This window comes from Macrobrachium nipponense, chromosome 37 (assembly GCF_015104395.2).
Source record: "Macrobrachium nipponense isolate FS-2020 chromosome 37, ASM1510439v2, whole genome shotgun sequence".
Taxonomy (NCBI): domain Eukaryota; kingdom Metazoa; phylum Arthropoda; class Malacostraca; order Decapoda; family Palaemonidae; genus Macrobrachium; species Macrobrachium nipponense.
This window is the reverse complement of record NC_061097.1, coordinates 59,911,540-59,920,502: the sequence shown is the minus strand read 5'-3', so window position 1 is coordinate 59,920,502 and position 8,963 is coordinate 59,911,540.

Here is an 8,963-nt window from a genome sequence, read left to right as displayed (position 1 = left end):
TCCACGCCGTGGTGAAAACTAAATTCCCCTACTCATTCAATGAGTTGTGTAACTGTGGGGCCTTTCTAAGATAATTTCCCTTGTCTAAGTTCTACTGTACCATATTTGCCAAATTGATTACAGGGTCATTTTCTCCCACAGCGTAGTAGATTTTTCCTAAATATTGTTTTATTTCTTCCATATCGAGAGTCTTCGATATGCATCGGAATGACCATAACATCCCACATCCCTTGTTGAGAGACGAGAAAGCTTTCAGCTCTGGTCTACCTTTCCGCATAACTTCCCACTAAAGAGCTGACAGACATCACCGTTTTCTTTCCTTTCCCCAAAGCTTAATTATGTTGGTCTTCACGTAGGACAAATCTTATGGTGACCCACAGTTGTCTGGTCTTTCCAGCATTTGTAGGGTCGTTCACGTTTATTCTTTCGTTCAATCTACGTGTTTGACTTCTCGGAGTAAATTTGGCCTAATCAGTAGCATTAACCATCGTTTCGTTTAACACGAAAGGGGCACCCCCTTCACCCACCCACCCAAAAAAGTCACTGAAAAAAGAATTAATAATGTGAAGATAAATCAGGTCCCATGCAAAGATAATGAAATCGAATACAATATAGATGAATAAAAAATCTTTAAAGATTTGGTATAAATATAAGCAAAGTAAGTTAATATTGTTAGTAATAATTAGTAAAGAAAGAAATAAGTTTACCGGGAGTTACTAGGCCTGTTTGTTTTATTTAAATTAATTGTGCATATCTAAATACATTTTAAAATGTTTTGCTTCTAAGGAATTGCGTGTGTAAACGCACGCGCGCGCGTGTGTGTGCGCAGATTTCTCTTTGTTTGCTTGCTTCGACTTGTAGACGACTCTACTTGTTTGCTTCATCTTGTAGACTATTCTTTGTTTGCTTCGTTGTTTCGTCTTGTAGACTGTTCTTCACTTGCCTCATGTCGCGAAAAGAACGGAGTCACGTTTTCCCGATAAACCTTTCACAACGTTCAGGTTAAAGTACGAAGAGGAAAGGCAGCAAGGCCGAGCTAGATTCCGTCACTATGTTTCTATATGTCATTATGCACTTACTGATTAACCTGACTAAGTAGACAGGATGAGAATTATTTAGGCATTCAAAATATTCTTGTCCATAAGTAGACTTTAAGAATTTTATCCATGTATGTGTTTAGCAAACAAAGGTCTTCACTACACTGTTGTGAGACTCGTAGGTAACAATTGCAAGTAAATCAACACAAAAGTAAAATATTTGTGTAATCAATAATCAATATGAGCTAGGATAGTAAATTACGCATAGCAAACTAGTTCTAACATAGCGTTACCGAGGCAACATTTTAGCTAACTCTGCTTAGCTCTGCTGTTTTCCCAGAGCATCGACTTGTAAAATGTGCGCAAACTTCCACTAACACCACAGTTAGGTTATTACCTCGTTATAATGTATCTGTGACCACGAGAGATTAGGAACTTTTTAATCTCTGTGCAATCGTTATGGACTGCTGATATCGTAGTGCCTTAGCTACCTTGTTGAAGCTATGTTTAATCTAGATGTCGTGATAATTTTCTAGTAAAGGTTACATTTGGGGACCTATCAAATTTCCAATGGTCACATTGTCCAGCAAACAGCCACCTTCTCAAGGGGGTAGCTCATAAGGAGAAGGAAGTCCGAAGTTTCTAAGGTCGATCCTCGTTCAAGGAGTGCTTGAAAAGTTCTAAGGCCGTTCGTCTGGTGCTCTGGCCTTTTATGCCAGTAGAGATGGAACACAGGCATCTCTGCCGCAAGGTCTTCCCAGGTTACCCAGTAGTTCCTGGATTTAGCTATGGCGGCGGTGATCGTCCTCAACCGGCGTCGGGTTTCCTTAGGCGGACTTTCTCTTCCAGCGGTAAATCTGAAAAAACAAGGCACCAGCAATCAAACAATCAAAAGGAGGTTAAAAGAGATTAATCCCTGAAAGGAAGTGATAAGTGGTAGAGGGGGGCAAATTCGCCTGTATCTTATTATGAACGAGACAATAAGAGTAATTACTTACTTCTGGGTTTCCTAATATTATGTTAATTGGAGAAAGAGATGGCGTAATATGAGGGAACATCATTATGAATATAAATATATTTCTAAAAACTAGGTTTTGCTTAGAATCCATACCAGATATTTCTAAGGCTCTTGTAAAAAAATATATTATTATTATACATACTTCTGGGACTTTTCACTTGAGGTAATTTCTGTTTAACAAAACTAGCTTATATTGTTATTGTTGATTAGGATCGATATGATCCAGGAAGCTATCCTACAGTTATCCTACTGATATGTCCTAGTTATTGGTCTCTTCCGTTGATGTGACCATGTCAGTTTATTGAGAATAATTGATAACATTGCCCAGCTGTTCTTAAATCTTGCTATTTTGTTAGGAATCCATACACGCTAAGATCGCAGTTCAGAAAGGACCGAATTCAGTTGCTATTTTTAGCTAAACACTATAACTACTTACCTCCTATGGCCGCCCACATATACCATCTATTATTCCTTTCATTTCATAAATATGTCTGCCCGCAATATGTCAGGTCCTTTTCTAGTAATAACACTTCATCATAAACTAATGTTATTTACAATGTAAGATTTACAATTAACTCCAGGTGCTGTATTTTCTTTTTAAAGTTCGTTTAAGCATAGTAAAAAAAAAAAAAAAACATCTTTTGCCAAATTATGCTGGCAGAAAATTTTTCAGGATCACCATTACAGAAATGCATTTATTGTCTATTTCATTATAATATTTAGAAAAAACTTTCTTTGTTTTTTAGTCCGATAATGACAGACGTACTCTACTAACTAAAATTGCATTTTTTGAATGACTACCGGTTTGTTTTTTATGCTTTGTTGCAAATAGCTTTAAAAGAGTAACCATGTGAAACTTGGGAATACAGTCTGCTTATTGTGAATACGCACAATAGCGAAAATGCAACGGTATAAATTCAACTCGTTTTCCTTTTACCGCCGACACTCGTTAGGGAAATTTTTTAATAAAAAAAGAATATTTCTACACTTTGAGTACAACCATAATATAATAATCATAATATTACATAGTTACTATAATTAGAATTATTAAGATTAAACACTTCATTAAAAAGTCATTAATTTGAAAATAAAGCTTCCTCAAAAAGTGCATTAGTAGAAAACAGAAGCAAAATAGAAAATGATACACAGAAAGAAAATGACAAAACTAAAATTGCAAATAGATAAACACAAACTTACATTAATAGCAGAATAATTTAGAACGCACCAACGTCTCTGCTTTGAGGAGTCACCCTTCCACAACTGGGTCCAGATCCAAAGTTTAGAAGTGGCGACGAGGAAAGAGTTATTTTCCAAAATTGTAAGAAACATTATTAAGATGTAATTGAATTTCTTTAATTTTGAGCTAAGAATTAATATCTATAACATCCGGAGGTTTAGATAACATCCACATAGGTCCAGTCATTGACATTTATTTGTTAAAAATAACCGGTTAGAAAATACATTCATTAGTCGTTGTGTCAGTGAGACAATGTTTCCCTAATCATTTCTGGCGAATGTATTTCTGAATCATATTCACCTTTCTGATCAAACCCACATTCTTTCCAATTTCTCTGAACACTGAAGAAAAAAGACCTGATTTCAGCAGTAGGGGATTGAATACGTAAGTCAATTCCTTTCAGGAGCAGTGTTTCCTGTCAACAGAAAAAGAGAAATTACTTTTCTCGTATGGGGTCTTTTTCAAATTGAAGATTTTCTGCAGAGACTGATGCAGGCATGACTCTTCTTTTCCACCGTCATCCCTACATTGAGGGGTCGGTTTTCTGATGCTCCTTCTCCACTGCCTTCTAACAAAAGCATCATCCTACACCAAACCTCTTTCCTTCATATCTTCCTTCACTTTATCTCGCCATCTAATTATCTGTCTCCCTCGATCTTCTTTCTCTAACAGGTTCCTTCCAAGCCCTCTTCACTCCCTCCTGATGCGGGAATGTCTCCTCATTCATATATACATTTCTAAAGTAAAAATGCTTCATCTTAAAATTTTCTTCTTTTTCTTCAATTACTTTGTCCGGCTAGACACCTCATTGATACATTTTTTCCTATTATACGTTTATTAGCGAACGACTTAGGTATAGTAGACGAAAGAACAACAACATCAACAACAACAATAATAATAAAGAATTTCATAATATTAAGGATATTAATTATATATTGAATGCAATAAATTTACAAAGACCTTGCACGCAATGAGTACCTGGCGTCAAATGTATGATGACCTTGATATAATCATAATAAAATGAGCCCGTATTGTATTGCCCCCATTTCTGATTTTCCATCAGAGCCTCATTTTAACTCTAATGACCTGATACCAATCTAGTTTTAAACACAGTTTACTTGTAGGCGCTAAAGGCCTTTGTAGACAAGTTACTGGATGGAATGAACCTCCACTACCTAATATTTTTTTTTTTTTTTTTTTTTGCATGGTATTATCATTCTTTTCCTTTGAACATTATACACATAATTTAAAATCTTGGCCTTTAATTTTCATCTAATTTCATCTCTTTTACGTTTTCATATATATATTTTTTTTTATTTTAGTCATTACTTTACTCCTATTAGTTAGCCACTGAATAATGTTTCTCAGTATATTTCTCCCACTCGTCTTCTCTTTTATCCTTATTTTAAAGGGATAATTTAAAATGAGGTTCAGGTTCGTATTCAAGGTTTTCTTATTGCAGCAATTTAACTTATTAAGGAGTGTGTGATGAAATGTGCTTGCGTAAAAAATTAGTGAGATCTTGTGAAGGTCTTGCAAGAACATGCTTTTCATTATCTTTTCTCTCTCTCTCTCTCTCTCTCTCTCTCTCTCTCTCTCTCTCTCTCTCTCTCTCTCTTTTTAGGTAAATAGTATTTTCTCTTAGGTAAACAAATCTTGACGAAGTAAAAGGAAAAAATTGTAAGAAGAGTTTGGAAAGCGGTAAACATGAAGTTTTTATTTTTATTTGAAACGGGAGACTATTCCGAACCTGCAATTCTCTCACTTTTCTTTGTTGTTTTAATCTACCTGGATTTGAATTCAGCCGATTTTGACGTCTCTTTAGCTTACCAACTCTTGAAGTTTGCTGTGTTGTGTAAGCAGGATATAAATTTCTATCATCTGCTTCGTTCTTTTAAATGTTTATGAAGAATGGTGATGTCATATTGTAATATTTTCGAACATGAAAACATACACATATTTGAAATTTAATAATATTAAGTAAGAAATCTTCGTGATTTAGTTAAAGGCTAAATCATATATACCGTCTCGATTTACATAGACTTAATTATTTCTAAATCACTGAAAAAATCGCCGAAAATTAAGATTCTTTTCATAATCACATTGGGTAAATAAACTGAGCTGAGAAATAAGTCTGATATTTGTTTGGGAGGTGGGTAAATATTCTTCCAAAAGATTCTCTATTTGCCACTGAGTCTTCTAATGCACCACAAATAAGATTGAGAGACAAAATAAATAAATGAATAGATAAATTATTCCAATGTATGCCCGGAGAAGTTCACGGATCAAGAAAATTTAAAACGTCACAAGAAGTTGTTGTAGTGAAACAAACATCTTCACCTCAAAAAATACATGTTGAAACTTTATCTGTATCTGTATATTCATAGTTTGTAGCTTTTGCAATGTTGAGAAACTATATGATTATCAGTGTGAAAGATAAATGTTTTTTCTAAAGATAAACAATCTCATTGTCTATCTTCTTATGGAAATTGTCCGTCTATCGAACTTGCTTAATGAGAAGTTAATTGCCTGTCGGGGAAGTTTTGGAAAACAAGGTAAAGTTGAGATATCTAATAACAACTACCTCACCTAGCAGGTCGTTGTAAAAAGCAAGTGTTGATGCGAAACTTTATGATGCGCTATAAGCAAAGAAAGAAATGAACCGCTTGTAGTGCAGAAACTTGTAAGAAAGTCGTAAGAAAACATTTATCTTTCTCTGCCTTTGCTGTCTTTTGAGGACACTTCGTAAGATCATTTGTTCACACGTTTGCTTATTTGTCGTGGAGTATGTGTGAAATTAACTATCATGCATAAATGTGTTAGATTCCTAAGTTTCTCTCTCTCTCTCTCTCTCTCTCTCTCTCTCTCTCTCTCTCTCTCTCTCTCTTCGTTATTGGGATGGTCTGTAAAGAGAAATGCGCAAGAGACGCATTTATTACAGCATGAATACTAAAAGTGTAACACTAGGTGCGGAATATGGCGTATTCTTTATCTGTCATTTTCTATATATTCATCTTTGCGGCCTAATTCACACAGCCCCTAGTGAGCTCATTCAATATTGTGGCCATGCTCATTTTAATCATTAATCTCTCAATCTTCATTACCAAACGCTTTTTTCACAGGTGTACTGATTGCATCTTCATAGTAATTTTATATCTTAATAGTACTACCTTTTTTATGCGTTTGTAGTAACTTTTAATCTCTTTATAATCAAATATGTCGTCATGTCACCACTATATTAAGGCTGAAAAAGCTAATACTAAGAACGAAGTAACAGTTAAAGAAAATACCAAAACAATCTCCACCTTATGATCAACTTTCCTGGCTGTAAGCTTGCTTGTTCATACAAACACCGAAGGTTAAGTAAATCTTATTTTCACTTACCTTCTCAAAGAGCTTTCTTTCCATGACATGTGAGTACGAATTAAGCATTTCATAACCCTGTACATTATGAGCATCGGTTTTTTGTGAACGTGGGTCGTTCATAAATTGATGATAAATAATATTTTAGAATCATAAAGATGAAACATATCCTATTCATGTTCAGATGTATTGCAATGGCTCGCGCTTCTATTTGTCATTCTTACTTTTCAGTTGACTTTGGCCTTCAGTGACTGCTACAATTTTGAAGGCAGAACTTGTTACGGAAATTTGAAGCCGTCGCTAGCATCTGTTATGAACCGAAAAAAAAAATCAATCAATAAAAAGAGAGAGACTTATGCCAATGTTACTGCAGCTCCACTGAACTACTTAACAAAATGAAATTAAATAAAATTAGAAAAATAATAGCCGCTTCCATAGTCAGCTCGATTCCCGCTCTGCCAACATGGAATCAGAGGAATGTATTTCCGGTGATTAGAAATTCATTTCTCGATATAATCTGACAATATGCTCTCGGTCCCGTTGCTAGGTAACAAATTGGTTCCTAGCCACATAAAAAATATCTAATCCCTTAGGCCAGCCCTAGGAGAGCTGTCAATCAGCTCAGTGCAGTGGTTTGGTAAAACTAAAATATACTTAACTTAGTAGCATCCGTTAAGTAGATTGTATTATGTTTGAAGAGTAATAGAGAGTCATTCTATGGAAAACTACCGAAACCCAGGAGTATTTTTTATTTCTTGTGGGGTGGGGGGAGGGCGGGCGGGTGAGGGGGGACAATGCAAATATGATGAGTGTGTAGATTTTAGAAATTCTTTTGGAATTCTTTGGTGTTTGCTCTTCGATTCTACAGAAGAATTAAAAGAAAGGAAGGAAAATAGAATGAGAAGAAAGTCAATTTGACTTAGAGCCGAAAAGCGCACATTTTTACCAAGAAACCTTGAATATTGATCGAATAGTAAATAGCCCTCAAGAAAAAAAAATATAGCATCCATAGAAAGACTTGGGGCATATAGTTTATGTAAGATCAACCCTTTAAGACAACAATGCACGGGGTTTCAAAGGATTATCACAGATCTTGAACTGAGGACCATCCACATCATTAGTGCTTCCAGGAAGATAGTTCCACAGTTTTGTGTTAAAGGGAAGGAACGACCTTCGGAAGTGGCCAGACTGATAATGTAGCCCCTCAACGTTGAAGGCCAAAATGTACTAATATCTCACACCGAAAGTCAGTATTTTAGGTATAAGAACAGTACACATGTATTCACAATATGCAATAGGATGTTGTTGACGGTATCATTTCAAATAGCAAATGTAGTGGGTGTCTCACCCAGAGAGAGAGAGAGAGAGAGAGAGAGAGAGAGAGAGAGAGAGAGAGAGAGAGAGAGAGAGAGAGAGAGAGAGCTTAATCCATCTTCATAGTCCCCACTAATCGTTTCACGTTTTCCTCTCACCAAGATACCTAAAATAAATCCAATATCATTGAAATCTGCTGAGTCACCACTTCTGAGGAAGCCAATAACCTAACGAGGAAGTCTGGAGATCTGATTCGAAATATCGTGAGAGGATTCGAACGCCACAACACGAGACTTGGGTAAGAATAATAAATTGACTTTTTGGGGTTTACTGGATAAAGAAAGAGTATTAAATGAGCAGTTTTCAACCGTGAGTAATTTTATATAAACAATAGTATGAGTAACAACTATTTGTTGCTATTTACTTTTTCTATACTAGGTAACTTTCAATACATATTCTTATCATGTCTTTCAATACCATACTTACAAATAAACTCATCGTATCGAAACCCTATGAATAAATGTTCATTTTAGAACCTCGCCAGAGAAATACTAATTTCTGTTAAAAATTCTTTGATTCATGTTGATCTATATAATATAGAATATATTTGCTATAATTTCTCTCTTTTCGGTGGTATAAGAAAACCGAAGGTCCTTAGAACAGGTCTGACTCATTTCTGATATATCATCTAAGAATAAACTTGGTATCATCTAATTTTCTAAAGGTACAGTATTATGATAAATTATCTTTAGTGAGAGTTTAAAGGTTAGTACCAAAAGCATAATAGGTCACTATAGAAGTAACAACTTCGTTCATCTCCCAAAAATTAAGACAAGAATGGGTTATTACTCTTCTCCTTCCGGAAGATGAATAATAGTAGAATCCTTAACAGGAGGCACCTAATCTTGATTTGGAAAAAAGGATGACAAAGTAAATAACGAATGCAAAATGACCAGTTCCTTCCGGAATATTTCACGTCCTAGAACTGACTCCA